The 16,805-nt window shown below is 45.8% G+C and overlaps 1 non-coding gene across 1 annotated transcript; it reads left to right on the forward strand.

The window, feature by feature from the left end:
• The first annotated feature begins 3,509 nt into the window (after nt 1-3,509).
• Nucleotides 3,510-3,645, forward strand: LOC127198820 (small nucleolar RNA SNORA17). Its single transcript, XR_007831865.1, has one exon. It is a non-coding gene; the product is annotated as a small nucleolar RNA SNORA17 (small nucleolar RNA).
• Nucleotides 3,646-16,805: the final 13,160 nt, after the last annotated feature.

The raw sequence follows: 16,805 nt of genomic DNA on the forward strand, positions 1-16,805 counted from the left end.
ACTGTTGCCCTATGGGAAAGAACTTTGGGCCATCCAGGTGAACCTGACACTCTGGTCAGGGCAACTGTCTTAGCTCATCCGACACCTGGCACAAATTAGAGAGGATGATTTATTCCTCAAGACCTGTCACTGCCATCTGCTGGGAAATTGTCACCATAAGTGTGCAGCTGTACCTGAAGGGTGTTCCTAGATTTGTTTAGTGCATTGCTTGCACACCCATATTGTACTGTCTTGCTCAGTTGTTCACTCTGACAAATTCTTTAGTCTATAGGGTGATGGCTACTGTCAAATAGCTCAAGAGAAAGGAGCGGTGTCAAACTTTGTTCCAAATAACCAAGAATCCCAGATAAAGTCCTGTTAGATAGGAGGTGAGGAAGGGTAGACACTTATGTGACTCTGACTCAGGAAAAGGTGGAATTGTATCTTATAAGGCCTAATTTTCCTTTCCATATTCCTTGTCGGTACTCTCCTCTGTTCCATCCTGGGGACAGAACATCACTCAGACAAAGGCAAACCCAGAACACTTGGTCAAGGACAATTCCCAACTCCTTGGCCCCCGATACTACCCAGTCTTTGGAGAGGCCTTTAGTCTGTGTTTAATATCCAATGCCTATAGTTTAAATGATAAATCTCTGGCATGAAAGCTTTTTGACCACTTAGGAGGGAGTAAACAAAACAGTGGATTTATTCATAAGAAATAGAAACTTAGGTTTGCTTTAAAAAAAAAATACTAAGGCCTTCTATGGCCTGGTTAAAGTATTCATGAGCTTGTGCATGGACTGTTTATGTACACACACACACACCTGACTGTATCTGAGTGCACCAGTTGGAGTGTGTGAGCCAGTGCTTCCCCTGCTGTACTTGGCCCACTGGTCAATAAGCATTGGCCAATGAAAATGGCGGTGTCACTAATGACAGGATTCCTTCCTTTGTGTCAGTAAATGTTGGCTGATGAAAATGGAGGTGGTTTCACCTACGGTGGGGACTTCTTCCTGTGGGCTCTTAGTAGCAAAATAAAGTTGCCGGCCCTGTATCACGTCATTGGTTCCTGACCCCAGTGATTTTGCAAGATAATGATGGCTAATTGTTTAAGAACATATTCTCAGTGGCCGTGCCCCTAGCTGAAGATAAACTCATCAGGAGGCTCTCAAATGGAAGGATAAGAATGATCCAGGAGACTGAATCAGATGGACACAGCACAGCATCAGACCGAGCATCTTTGATAAACAATGCTTCTGTTTCCTGCCTGAATCCTCCACTCTCCCTTGATTACACCATCGTCTCAGCATAGCCCATGCTCCAAGCTAGAACTGCTCTGTACAAATGTGCCTTGCCTCACCACAGGTATCTGGTACAGTCAATATTGCTCGGGGGCAAGTCTGCTACCTGGGCTATGAGACATGGCAGGCCCTGGGATCAAGGGACTTGAGAGGACCAGTGTACCACAGTGCTAGGAGGCAAGAGTGTGGCCACTTGGGCACTGCCTTGTTTCCATTCATTGATCCACTCATGCACTGAATAAACACTCACTCAGCCTCTGTGTGTGGGCTCCGTGATGTGGACCATGGGGGCTACACAGACAAATGAGGCAGGATTTCAGCCAGGGGAGTTTTCATGCCCAGCTGAATTAGTTGCTTGTCTCTTTACTGTGACTGAATGCCTGATGGTGAGCAATTAATGGAGAAAAGGTTTATTTTGTTGCATGGTTTGAGAGGGCACAGCCCGTCATGGTGGCGAAGGAAGGCATGACCAGTTTTGTGGCAGTGGGAGCATGTGGCTGAGACTCTTCACATCCCAACAGACAGGAAGTAGATATGGGACGGGAAGTGGGGCTGAGCCATAAAACTTCAAGGTCCACCCACTGGGGACCCACTTCCTGTAGTCAATCTTCACTTCCTCAAGGTTCTGCCACCTCTGAAGGAGCAACAGGGGCACCAGCTGTAGACCAAGTGTTTAAACCCGAGCCTATGTGGGACAGTTCAAGTCGTGACCTCACCCCTAGGGCAGGCAACCTCCCAATCCTCTGGCATTCCAGGGAATAGGAAGCGTTCCTTAGCCACAGATAAGAGGAGAGGCTGTTGTGTGAGCTGGTGGGCAGAAGAAGGCAGGAACTTCAGTAGATTTGCCTTGAGAGAGGGCTTGCCCAGCAGAGGGAAGCTACCAGGTGGAAGACAGATGGGGAGAAAGCATAGCAGTTTGGGGTAACCCTGATTCCTAAGGTCTAGCTGCAATGATGACTACTGAGGGGAGTGAGAGAAAATAGATTGGGGGGCTGATCAACAATCGAAGAGGTCTCATCAAGCAGGGTGGATATGGTAGATAGAGTAATGGAGAATCCGAATGACCTCTCTAGCGCCACTCTCCTTTATCACCATTTGAAGAGGTCTTACAGATATGTTTCCACAGCCTCGCTGTACATGTCACCTTTGGTACAGCAGTCACAGTGGTGATGGTTGCCTATATGCCCTTTTCTCAGGAACCCTTGAGGTCCCTCAAATCCACAGACACCCCCCTTGACGCCAGGCTATGCAAGGATCCCTTGGGTAACCTTTTGACTTCAGAGGACTTTAAACTGCCCCCTCAGAGCATCTGTCTGTAGCATCAGTGCATGAGGTTCGGCTGTACACACCATCTGCTTCTTCACTTTCCCTTCCCTCCACTCCCTGCTCTTTATCTTGGACTGTAACAAACACAATGGAGTCACATCCTGGTTGGTACAAAGCCCCAAATGAACAAATCAAGCAGAGCCAAGACAAGAAAGTGGAGGAAAGTTTGCTACCTGTGGCAGGTAAAGAAAGCCAGGGAGTTATTACCATGACAATGGCTTCCTGGAACAAAGAAAGCCTGGGGACTTTATCTGGGGGCTTACTAGGTTTATATAGGAAAGCACTTCAGGGGCAAGTACACATCTGAGCATGCTCAGTTAAGAAGGACATTCCTGAAGTTGCTCAGTTTAAGGTCACAGTTCAAGGCGGAGAGGAGTTAGATGCATTTTGAGGCGTGCTTGGTTCAAAGTCATCTAGCACAAGTCCCAAAGGATAAAATGGTGGCTAGGAAGACTGTTGGGGATGCTCATGTGTGTCATAAGGGCGTCCGACTGGGATGCCTCTGCCTGCTGTTTTGAATGCAGTTTGTACATGACCCCTGACCACCTTGCTTGGCATTTTGCTGTCCTTGTCAGAACCTAAAGGAACTTTGTCTCAGGCCATTGTCTTCTCTTTGGACCCAGTCACCTCTCCCGAAAATTCCTTACAAGTCTTTGGAAATAGCCAGATGGCCTCTCCCTCTTCCCTCCCCTCTGTGAAGAGGGTATTTAAGATTTAACCAATTGAACATTCTTTGGGTTCCCCATACTCTATATGTAAAAATGTACACATATGCACATTAATAAATGTACACCTTTTCTCCTATAATGTATCACATTTCATATCTATTGTCAATTTATCCAGTCATCATCAAGCTGAGGACAGATTTCCTCTTCCCTAACAGTCCCTCCTATATCTGTTCAGCCTGTGCCTAGAGGCATTGCAGGTGTGGCTGCTGTGTCATGGTTGCGTGTATCCATAGGTGACAGAGAGGAGAGAGACTGTGTCTACTCTTAAGTGTTGTGACCTAAAACATCTGAATGATTAGAAGCCTAACATTGCCTGAAGAAAGCTGCCTCTGCCTCTGTTGCCAGTCTCTGGATCCCTTTCCCCTAACTGGACAGACTTGTCTAGCCCCAATAGAAGATATGCCTAGTCCTACTTGATATGCCAAGGCGGTCGATACCCATGGGAGGTCTCCCCTTCTCTGAGAATAAAGGAGGAGGCCCAGGGAGAGGGGAGGGGAGAGGGAGGGACTGGGAAGTGAGGAGGGAGGGGAACTTCCTCCTGCGATGTAAATTAATTAATTAAAAAGAAAAAAAGTGAACAGTCTAGGCCGCATAGGTATGGACAGGCTTGCAGGACAGGGAGCAAGTGGGAAACTAGAAGAACCCTGCTTAGTACTGAGGGCCTGGGGGGGGGGGAGGGATGAGCCCAGGGCAGATGACCTTCATAAGGGATGGGCTAGGAGTGAGCCCAAGACGACCACCAAACCAGTGTCATGGGGCCTTGACAGGGAGCTAACCTGACATGATACCGGCTCAGTGCCACACAGGCATGGGGTGAGGGTGGGGCAGATCATGCTGAGAGTGGGCATAGCACTCCTGAGACCACTTCTGAGATGACCCCAGACACTCAAGAGGCCCCAGGCGCCACTAAAAGGAATGAGTAAGTGCTGGGGAAATGGAAGAGAAAGAGAAACAGAAGGATATGGGCACAATGAAGGAGCAGAACTGGAGACTTGAAGGTAGTGAGGAACAGCCTGATGTGAGTAGCCAGTGATACTATCTAGGACCATGGTGGGACCCTGTCCTATGCTACCACCTGGGCTATGTCTAGGTCTGTGGTTCTGCAGCAACAGAGATCTGCTACCACCAAAGGCCAGGCAGAAGTCCCTGGTCTGAGCTGCCACCCGGGAGCTGTTGATGTCTGAGGGCTGTGCATAATTGGCTCTACTCCCCACCTAGGATGTTGTTGGAGCGCTGGCCCTGCGGGCATGAGAGCCAGAGAGCTGACCTTGCCCCTGGCCAGCTGTAGTAGTCATGAGAGTGGACCCTGTACACTGAGGGAGCTGTGGTTGGACCAGCCCTGAGGATACCAGCCTTCGAGAGCTGGTCCTACCAACTGTGGCATGAGTGAGGGAGAGATACTCTTCCTCCTCCCTCCCTTTTCCCTCACCACCTGTGGCAGGTGGGAGACCTGGCCCTTGGGTCTTCAGAGCAGGAGTGCTGTTCCTACCCTTCATCAACTGCAGCACTCTGGAGAGAAGGCCCTGCACTTTGCCTGGACATTACAGTAGAGCTGACCCTGGTGGTGGGGGCTTGGAAGAGCTGCCCAGAGGTCATGAGCGTGGGAGAGCTGGCCTTACCACTTGTCTGCCATGTGGTGATATGGGTGAGGGAGAGATGCCCACTGTCCTTGCTCCTTGCCACCTATGGCAGGCAGGAGAGCTGGCCTTGAGATAATCAGAACAGGAGAGCTATCCCTACACCTCACCTGCTGCAGCACTTAGGAGAGCAGGCCCTGCCCCTCACCTGGGCAGCAAAGTAGTGCTGGCCCTAGATGTGGGGATAGTGGGTGAGTTACTGCCAAGGGTGTGAGTGTGGGAGAGCTGGCCCTGCCTCTTGAAGCTGTGCAGTGGCACTGTTGAAGGAGAAATCCCCCTCTCCCCCAATCACAAGTGTGTGAGGAAAGTTGGCCCCAACAGGGTCATGAGAGTAAGAGAGCTGTCCCCACCCCTCACCTGCTGCAGCGCTTGGGAGAGCAAGTGCTGCGCCTCAACTGGGGATCACAGTAGAGCTAGCCCTGGATGTGGGAGTTGCAGGTGAGCCGGCTCTGATTCTTGTCTGCTAGGCAGTGGTATGGATGATGGAGAGACATCCTCTTCCCCTCCCTCATCCCTTGTCACCTATGGCAGGCAAGAAAGCGGGCTCCTGGGTCATGAGAGTGGGAGAACTGGCTGTGTCCCTCACCAGTTGCAATGCTCAGGAGAGTTGATCCTGTACCTCACCAGGAGAGCAGGGTAGAGCTGTCCCTGGTTGGGGGAGGGGGTATGTTGGAGAGCCTCCTCCAAGGATGCGAGAGCAGGCTGACCAGCTCAGATACAGCCTAGGCCCTCATCTGGCCTTTGAATTGGCCTACCCCAACATCTACCCCATTGATGAACTGCTGGAGTGCATGAAGGGACTGCTCCTACAGATTCAAAACTATAGGGTCTCCGTGACACAGGGCAACAAGAGGATGTCTGAGAGGAGTCCCAGTGAGGATTCAGTATTGATAGAGTAGCAGAAGCCAGAGGCCTCTTACCAGATCAATAAGTCATCACAAAGAACATTTGCAAACAAAGAACTGTGGACAAAATAGTATATTGTGGGACACTGTGACACACTACAGCTTCCACACGAGGCTTTGTTCTTTGTTGGGGGAGAGTTTGCAAGGGTGGAGGGCTGGTATGAGGTGAGTGGGTTTGGGGTGCATGATGTGAAATTCACCAAGAACCAATACAAAGTTGTTCAAATGCTCAGGAACTGTGAATATATTATTTTTCATAGTCAAATAAACTGCAGATAATTAAAAGGTACATATGAGTTGAGAAGAGGAGATAGCCCTGAATGATTTAGGTGGGTCCTATTTGATCACCATATTTCTCAGAAGAGTGAGACAGGAGGGTCAGGAGAGATGAGAGGTCTGTGTGACAATAGAAACAGAGATCAGAATGATGTGGCCACCAGCCAAGGAATACTGGCAGGTTGTAGAAGCTTGAAGAAGCCAAGGATGAATTCTTCCCTGGAACCTCCAAGAGGCTCTGCTGGTGATGCACTGACTCTGGCTGTGTAATGATCACCTGGGACTGGGAATTTTGAGAACAAACCTCCGCTGTTTGTTCTAAGTCACTTAGTCAGGGGATGGGGGTGGGGAGAACCAATCACTCCCAACTGTGGCATTCAGTCTAGGGTCTAGTCATCTACATTTTCTGTCATACTTCAATTTGTCATTTTTTTTAAGGGGTTAAAGTGTCAAGTGTTAGGTGACTGGTCCTGACCTCTGAGAACTTTATGGGTGAACTGAGGACTCGCTTACAGGGTGATGAGGTCTCATGAGGTCTCCACATCTCATTCCTGCCTGCACTCACCCCAACTCCCTGGCCCCGCCTCCTCATGTTACTTGACTCACTTAGGCCACTTGAACCCCCTGAGATGGAATCTGGGAGCATTTCACAGATGACAGATGCCTGATGCACAGTGTGGGAAGGGGCTGAGAGCATGGCTCTGTGAAGAACTGCTTGCCTCACATGTGTGGGGCCCTGGGTTCATTGTCAACATTCCAACCCCAACCCTAAACCAGCACAGAGTGAGAGACTCTAATAGCCACAGATTTTAATAGCTATTGATTAGACATTAACATTTAAAAGCTAGTTATGCGTTCTAAGTACAAATAAACGTGCTCATTTTAAGCACAGCATTTAATGAGGGTAACAAGCAAATCTTTGGGAGACCCATGTGTAGTTCACTCAGTTTCAGAAGGTACACACAGATTGTGTTAGAACTCTGTCACTGTGACAGACCCAGTAACACATGTCACTTTTGTAAACACACCTTCCTGACAGCTTTATTGATGTATATTTGCCGTATAATAAACTATGTGTACCAAACATGCAGCATTTGGTAAACTTTGACACACCTATCTTTAAGATTAGCTCCCTAGTTAAATAATACTAATAAAAATGCCCATTGACCCTGAACATTTCCTTCTGTGGCTTGTAACTTGTCCTCTCTATCCTCTTTTGTCCCCTCTTGCCTGCTGTCCCTACAGGCAACCTTTGATGTACTTCCTGTCCCAGCATCCAAGCCAGGCAGCTCACAGCCACCTGTAGTTCCAGCCCTAGGGGAACCCAACACCTCTAGCATCCCATAGGCACTGATTCATGGGTACCACACACCCACATACTGACACGTGATTTAAAATGGTGAAAATAAATCTTCAGAAGTCTCTGTATGCTTCCCTTTGTCCTGGGAAAACACTTATGTAGGCTCTACAGAAGCCGCAGGTTGGGCAGAGCTTCCGTGCTAGGGACAGCTGGGAAATGGAAACAGGAGTCCTTATGTTGAAGTTTTAGCCACAGAGATGGACCCAGACTGTTGCTTTGACTTTGGGGAAAATCAGGAAAGCGAGTGGTAATAGCCAAGCATGGTCAGGGGCTTCCCTTTGCTTGTAGGCTATGAGGTCTCAGCTCCTTATCCATGAGTCCTCCCCATCCCGCCCTGTGTTCAGCCTTTGCAAAAGGATATTCACTCTGAGACAACCAATCAGCCAGCTGTCATTGCTGTTTCTGCATTCCTCAGTCTTCTCTCTTAATGAAGATATCTCCTCTGCCCACTCACTAGAACCTCACTCGACCTGATGAGATGAGACGTTGCCTGACTCAAGATAAGATCAATGAAGACCTTTAAATTCACTTTAATTTGTCTTTTGATGATCTGGCAGTTGACAAAGGGACCAGAAGGGCAACACTGACAACCATGAAGACCTGACTAAGAACACAACAGGGTATTCTGACCTTCTGCGGCCCTCCTGTCTTCTTGACAGAGCTTCAAGGGTAGGAGGCAAGTTCTTCCTGTCCTGTCTCTGCTCTGTTGCATTGAGTGTCTGGTGTTGCAGCTGTGGAATCCAAGGTTAGCTTGTGTTTTGAGAAAGCCCTTGGTCATTGGGTATGGAGTATCTGAGGCACTCCTGGGGAGCTGCAGTTCTTCAGGTCACTGTGGTTGCATGAAGTCGATTGTGGCTACACGGCATGTGTCTGGGTTTGGAAGATCACAATGTTGAGGGTCCATTCTCTTCATGTCTTTTCCTTGAGATCTTAAGTAAGGGAGGCCTCAGGTGCCTGACTTGGTCAGGCAGAATTTGGAAAATCATTCTCAGATAGTCAATGAAGGTGGGGCCTGAAAGCCAGAGACACAATTTGATGGCAGGCTTCCTTCCAGCATTTAGGAGCAAAGAAGAGCGAGCAGAGCTCTTTTTTTTTTTTTTTTTAATTAATTTATTCAGATTACCTCTCAATTTTTATCCCTTTGCTTGTCTCTTCCTATTCCTCCCTCTCTCTTTCTTTCACCCTGCTCCTATCCCCTAGGTCTGTGACAGAAGGGGACCTCCTCCCCCACCATATGATCACAGCCTGTTAAGTCTTATCTTAGTAGCCTTCCTATTCTTTCTCTGAGTGCTACCAGGCCTCCCCACCAAGGGAAAGTGGTCAAATATGGAGCACCAGAGTTCATGTCAGAGTCAGGCCCTGCTCTCCACATGACTGTGGATAATGTCCTGTCCCTTGGTTAGATCTGAGTAGGGGTTCAATACTTACTGCATGTATTGTCTTTGGTTGGTGCAGTAGCTTGAACAGACATCCCTGGGTCCAGACCATCATGCTGTTCTTCTTGTAAGTTTCTAGGACCCTCTGGATCCTTCTATTTCTCTATTCTCCTGTACTTCTCTCACCTAGAGTCCCAATAGGAGGTCCCAATCTCCTGGTAAGTGAAGACTTTCAGGGGACATCCCTGTTGAACTAGTGTCCAATTATAAGTGAGTATATACCATGTGATTCTTTCTGATTCTGGCTTATCTCACTCAGTATGATCATTTCTAGTTCCATCCATTTGTCCACAAATTTCAGGATTTTTCTTGTTTTTAATAGCTGAGTAGAATTCCAAAGTGTAAATGTACCACAGTTTCTTTATCTTTATTCTTTGACTGAGGGACACTTAGGTTGTTTCCAGGTTCTGGCTATTATGAATAAAGCTGCTATGACCATGGTTGAGCATACACCCTTGTTGTGTGGTGGAGCATCTTTTGGGTATATCTGGGTCTTGAGGTAGCCCTATTCCAAGTTTTCTGAGAAAACACCAGATTGATTTCCAAAGTGGCTGTACAAGTTTGTACTCCCACCAGCAATGAAGGAGTGTTCCCCTTTCTCCACAGCACACATGCATTTGTTGTACTCTGCCCTGGTAAAGGATACAGCATGTCTACCAGGTCCCTCAGCTTCCTGTGACTGTTCTGCAATGAAGGACTGTAACATAGTAAGCAGAGAAACTTTTTCCTTGTTAAATTGTATTTGTCAGAGCATTTTTATCACTAACAAAGAAAGAAACCAAGATGGGGTTGGCAGCAAAATGAGGATTGCAGGACACATGGGAGATGAAAGAAGAAAAGAGACAGGTGGGTAGATGAGTTAGGAGAGGAGACTAAACTAAACAAATTCTGCTTGAAAATAACACAATGATGTCCAATACTTTGTATGCTTATTTAAAAAAAAAAAAAAGCCAGAGAGAAATGTTGGTGGCACCCTATCTGTAGTTAGTACACTGGAATTGACAAATCTTTCTTTCTCCTGACTCTTTGGGAATAGCTTTGGGTTGGTAAATGCGTGAAGTCTTTCTGATCCCTCTTTGTAGCTTATTAACTTTGATCTTGAATCACTCATTAAATATATTTCCTATTTGGAGCATGATAGAAACTTCGCCTTGTTTTGGTAGCATCTAGCATTATCTATCTATCTATCTATCTATCTATCTATCTATCTATCTATCTATCACCTATCTATCTATTTCACTTTTCTCTGATAAACTGAGATGAAACCACTATTTAGGGGAGAAGAGGAGTTTAATACCGTCAGGGATAATTGCTGTTTTGTCCTGCTGGGACTTGACAGTAATATAGTTGCAAGATTCTTTTGTGCTTTTGCAGTGTTAGGGTTAAACCCAGGACCTCTCCTCCACCCAGCATGGGAGAAACAGATGCTGAGACTTACAGCCAAACACTGGGGTGAGCACAAGGAGCCTTGTGGAAGAGTGAGGGGAAGGATAGAAAGAGCTCCACAAGAAGACCAACAGAGCCAAGTAACCTGGGCCCAGGGGGGCTTTTGGATACTAAAGCACCAACCAAGGACCATGTATGAACTGAACTGATACATATATATCAGATGGGCAGCTTGGTCTTCAAGTGGGTACCCTAGTAAGAGGAGCTGGGGCTGTTTCCGACAAGGATTCTGTTGCATGCTTTTTGATCACTGCCAGGCCACCATGGAAGAGGATGCACTCAGTCCTGATGTGACTTGATTTGCTGGGTGGGGTAGGTGGGGGGCTCTCTTCTGAGGGGGAGTGGAGGTGAGAGGGGAGGAGGGAGAGACGGTGGGATTGGGAGGAGAGGAAGGGGCTAATATGATTGTGATATAAAGTGAATAAATAAATTTTAAAAACAACAGCAACGACAACAAAATAAATAAGGCCGCTCTCCACCCCTGGTGTGGTAAGCCCCTATGGGTTTTGAAGGTAGTCCGTGGTCGTCAGCTTAACTGGGTGCTGTATGCAGGATAAGATATGTCTGTTGCCTTTGATAGGGCCTGTAGCAGTCTCACAGTTGATCAATTCTTTTCCACTTCCTGCTAACCCTATTCTCTGCCTCCCTGCCCATATTCTTTCTTTGACATTAATTTTTTAAAATTATCAATTAAAGGGCTGGAGAGATGGCTCCATGTTTAAGAGCACTGGCTGCTCTTCCTGAGTTCCATTTCTAGCACACAAATGGTGGCTCACAACCATCTATAACACAATCTGTCTCCCTCCTCCAGAATACAAGCATACATGCAAACAGAGTATTAATACATACAATACACGAATAAATAAAATTTTAAAATAAAAATTATGATGTAAAAACTGAGTAAATAAACCAGCTTAAATATTGGTGAAAGCCAGGCAAGCAGGGTGGCGCATGCCTTTAGTCTCAGCACTCAGGAGGCAGAGGCAGGTGAATCTCTGTAACTTTGAGGCTGTCTACATAGTGAGTTCAGGCCAGCAAAAGATACATGACAATCCTGTCTAAAAACAAACAACAAACAAATAAAATAAAGCAAAACAAAACAAAAACCCCCTAAAATCAAATACTGTCAAGAAGCTTAATTCATATTGGCTTAATGATAAATGAATTTTTAAAACTGCTAGAAAAATGCAGACCAATCTCGAATTCCTTTCCGAGTCACATGACTTCGATAAGCTGTTGGTAGGTAAGACTACTTTAATATTGTCCACTTAATAAAGCACAGCCTAAAGCTGTCAACCTAAACAACAACAGCAGCAGCAACACCTCACACACACACACACAGACACACACACACACACACACACACACACACACACGTTACAAATCTGAGCCCTTGCTTTGGTGAAGGTTGACCCGCAAGCTGTAAAAATGTTTACAAGGGGAAAAACTTAAGATGGTGCCAGGTGTTGCCAAAAACCACAGGAATATTTCTTGAGAAATTGTTAAAAGCATATAAGCAAAAGTTCTCTGTGTTTCCTTACAAACTACACCATAGAGTTTGCTGATTTATATTAACTAATGGGTATTCATGAAATATGTAGATCATGTTTAAGTAAGATAAATAATGATGAAACTTTAATTGCTGGAGTATATTTTAGCATCTTTTTCAAAAAGTTACTTTTGAGTCCTTTGCCTACATGTGCCTATGTGCACCATGTAAATGCCTCGTTCCTTAGAGGTCAGAAGAGTATGTTAGAGGCCCTGGAAACAGACTTATGCATGGTTATGAGCCACCATGTAGGTGCTGAAGACTCAAATCTACAAGAGCAGCAAGTGTTCTTAACCACCAAGCCGTCTCCCAGCCTCCTGGTTTTTGTTTTTGAGTGCTAGGATTATAGGCATGCACCTGCCGGGCCCGGCTGGCGAGCAGCTTATTCTTTAAATGGCATAGAGGAGCTAAATATATTTGGGTATGCTACTAAACATGGATAATTTATTCTTTGAGGCAGCACATATTTCTTGAAATTATTAAACACATGTTTGTGAAATTTTTGTGTATGGCAGTTTAGAACTGCCCACTGTCTTCATTTTCAATAGGTTCAGACATAATTTGTCCTCCAAGGTTTATATGGCGGAAGCTTGGTCCTCAGTATGACAGTGTATGTGATGGAGACTTAAAGAGTAGGACAGAGAGGCTGGGTGTGGCGGCACATGTGTGTAATTTCAACACTCAGAAGGCGGAGACGAGAGACGGAAGAGTTGCTGTGAGTTTGAAGCCAGCCTGTCTACATGCTGAGTTCCAGGCAAATCTGGGCCAAATAGTGAGATCCTGTCTAAAAACAGCAACAGTGAAAGGAAATGAAGTCACGGCTGCTGTCACTGGGAGGGGCTAAGTACCGCCCTTGTGGACCGAGTTAGTGTTAGTAAGATCAGATTGCTGCATGAAGGCTACGGCTGGTCCCTTCTGCTTCCTGACGTCCTGTGTCACCTTCTGTTCTCTTCTTCAGGGATTCTACCCACCATGCACTTCACCGGAGGCTGCACAGATAGGTCTACCCAGGTTTTGAACTTCTAGCCTCCAGAACTAGCCACTACTACTAGATTAACCTCCTTTCTTCACAAAGTATAGAACCTCAGATATTTTATTATAGCAAGACGGTTACAAAGTTAAAGCAATTGCAATCAATAATGGCAACCAAGACTCAAGTAAAAAGAGAAAGTACAGGACAAATATCCTAAGACACATCACGGAGTTGTAAGGTTCATGGAAGAATCTTGTGAAAGGAATTTACATGTGTCAAAACTAACTAAAATTAGAAGGGCATTATTTATAAGTTATTCTGAAAACATGAGCATTGATATCAAAAGAATGCTAATACAAAATTAGACTGTGTTCAACTCTATGCAAATAGCAAGATTTTCTTGGAGTGCTGATTTCTTCTCAGAAGGAAATAGTGGAAGTATTTTGTCTTTTAGGTGACAAGCCTAGGAAATGATGATGATTGTTTTTTTTTGTTTGTTTGTTTTTTTGTTTTGTTTTGTTTTTTGTTCTTTGTGTTCTTATTAGCTCTTTGATTACTTAAGAAGAAAGGAATCTTCTCACTGATAAGAGTTGAGATCTGTCTGGAGCTATGTTACTTTTTCTGTTATTTGTTCTTTGTCCCTTTGGTTTGATTTCATAACACCCTGTGATCCTATTTTGGTTGTTTCAAACCCTTAAGAAATAATTTGTGGTGCCGGAGAGATGGATCGGTGGTTAAGAAAGCTTGCTGCTTTTCCAGAGGGCCTGACTTTGGTTCCCAGCACCCATGTCAAGTGGCTCACAACTGCTTATAAACTCAGCCTCAGGGGACCTGATGCCACACTCTGCCTTCTGTGGGACCCACATACATATGGTACGCACAGACAGACAGACAGACAGACACACACACACACACACACACACACACACACAGTCTTAGAAAAGCAACTTTAGAAACTTTTGATTAGTGAATTTTGTTTTGTCCCAGTTCCAGACATGCATGTAAAATATTCTGGTCCTCCTCCCCTTTCCTCTCATTTCCCTCACATGCCTACCAATTCTCACCCCCTATATATTTCCTGCCCCTATTTACTAGTTTTTGGTTTAGTTTAGTGTCCTCAACATTTACCCAAGGCTATCTGTGTGGTCTTGAGTTTGTAACTAACAGCTAGAGCTTGGGGAACCCACCAGTGGGCGAACAGCTGAATCTGTTGGCTGCTACTAGATCTGCAGGGTGTGGTAGGGTTCCATGAGTACACATACTCTCTTTTCTTTGTTTTGTTAATATGAACATGCGTGTGTGTGTGTGTGTGTGTGTGTGTGTGTGTGTGTGTGTGTGTGTGTAAGTGTATTCCATCATGCATATGCCCGTGCACAGACGTAGGTGTCATATTACTTCCAGCTGGAGTTGCTTGTAGGATGCCCCCTTGATACATGAGTGCTGATATCTAAACACTTGTCTTCATGATTGCCCAACAAGCGCACTTGAAATGCTGAGCCATATCTCTGACTCTTCTCTCTGTGTGTATTAGTGATGGAGCCCATGGCCTTGGGCATACTGATGTGTTTACCTATGGAGCTACATCTCCATCAATACTTATTGGTTTTAAGACTTTAAATTATTAGTATTACTATCAACCTGAGGTGGTCTGAATAAAAGTGACCCCCATAGGCCCACAGAGAGTGGCCCTACTAGGAGGTGTGGCCTTGCTAGAGTAGGTATGGCCTTGTTGGAGGAAGTGTGTCACTGTGGGGCAGGCTTTGAGGCCTTATATGCTCAAGCTATGCCCAGTGTGGCTCACAGTCATTTCTTCTGCCTGTGGCTCAAGATGTAAAACTCTCAGCTCCTGCATGCCACTCTGACAATAATGGACCAAACCTCTAAATTGTAAGCAGCCCCATTTGTGTTTTCCTTTATAAGGGTTGCCATGTCTCTTTGCATGCAAACCCTAAGACACCTTTGTGCTGGACTAAATAGTGTATTCTCTTTTCCCACAACCTAAAATTACCCCCATGAGTCCTTAAGAACAAAAACTTCCCTGTCACTGATGTCATATGAGTTGAATTGGAATAGCTTGACTAGGCCTCAAGGGACTAAGGGACGTCTCATGCCTGATGTGTGGAGCACACAGGGACGTTACCAAAATACCTGATGCCATAGTCAGAGACAAACTGTAAACTAGGAGGAGAAGCTGACACCTCCCTGTCATGGATGCTTTCCCTAAGATATTGGAACTGAGGATGTGAGCCTGTCTGCCCAATCTCCCCCTGCATATCTCAGAGTGATGCTGCAGTTAGACTTTTAGGGGACACGATGAAATATTGAGGATGGGACTCCTGGTCAGATTCTACCCGCAGTCCCTTTGTAACAGAGCTATACTGCGTGTTCCCTTTCCCAGCTTTATTTGAGCCTAGTCATGCGTGCTATCTGAGGTTACCTACTGTTTGAGTGAAGGGAACACTTGGAAGCTGCTGCAAGTTCTTGTTGCTTGGAGATAGATACACCAGGTAAACTGGAGCCGTAGCTCGGTTGGTCGGGCACTTGTCTGGCAAGCATGAGGTCCTGGGTTTGGTCCCCAGCACTTACATCAAAGTGGCCATGGTGGTACATGCCTGTATTCCCAGCAAAAGGACCAGAAGTTTAAGGTCTTCCTCAGCTACGTAGCCCTGGATACAATACAGAAGACCCTATCTCAAAATAGAAATAAATGAATAAAAAAATTTTAAAAATAATAGTAAGAAGAAAGGAAAACCAAATAAAATCAATCAAATAAACTCCCTTCAGCTATTCTAGAGATTCAGATGCAAAGCCTAGCATCCACTTGGGTAAGAGGGTTAGCTCCTCACCCAGCTTATTCTTTGATCTATTTGATTTGGTTTGGTTTGATTCAAAGACACCCTGGGTATGCAGCAAATGCCAATTTCTTGGTCTTTTCCTCCAGGCACTCGTGAGAATATTATCTCTGGAGTGCTGCCTTCTCTCAACAGTTTTAAAATGTCTGTATGCAGCCATCTGTCGAATGTCAAATGGTCACTCTTTGTCTGGATTGACAAAAACCTCAAGCAAATGTCTGATCAGAAAGACCCCAAAACCTGTGATTGACATGTTGAGAGCAGAAACTCAGAATGATCCTGAGTGTCCATGTCAGAAGTGTTAGTCTCCCCAGCAAGAAAGAGCCTGACCACAAGAGGTCCTGGTGCATAAGATCTCTAGGAGACCTTTGACTGGGGCTGGCTTCTGCACTAGACCCAACTGACCAGACCAAAATAGAGTCCCTGGCACTGAATGAAGTTCTAGTCAAAGAACTGACACTAAATTGATGATCTGATTCCGCACAAACTTAGGAAGTGATACCTACCAGCCAAATCCCCGAAACAAGCCCCCTTTTGGTGGCATGCTAAGGTTGCTCTGTCTTTGCCTTTATAGAAGGGTGACTTTGAAACAGCCAATCAGCTTTCTGTTCTCTGTCTCTCCGTTTCTTAATAAAACAAGTCTTTGCTGTCTTGCTTATCAGAACACTCATCCTAACTGATGGAATGAAATGTTGCTGATTCTAGAATTGCCAATAAGGTCAACACAGACTTTTATTCTCTGACTCTTTCTGTCTCTGTTTATCTCTGTCTGTCTGTCTGTTTCTGTCTGTCTCCATCTGTTTGTCTTTGTGTCTCTGTCTCTGTCTGTCTGTCTCTTTCTCATCCTGGCTGCTATGTAGGCTGGGCACCTCCTGTCTCTGCCTCCCAAGGGCTGGGATTGAAGCACTCTCACCAGTGACACTGTATTTTGAGACCCTGGGACCCCACAGCAGGTGCATACTGGTTTCTTTGGAAACTGCTTTGCTCTTTTCCCAGGTGTGTGCATTTTTCATCTCCCACCGTCAGTGCACCAGAGC

Source organism: Acomys russatus, chromosome 14, assembly GCF_903995435.1.
Source record: "Acomys russatus chromosome 14, mAcoRus1.1, whole genome shotgun sequence".
Taxonomy (NCBI): domain Eukaryota; kingdom Metazoa; phylum Chordata; class Mammalia; order Rodentia; family Muridae; genus Acomys; species Acomys russatus.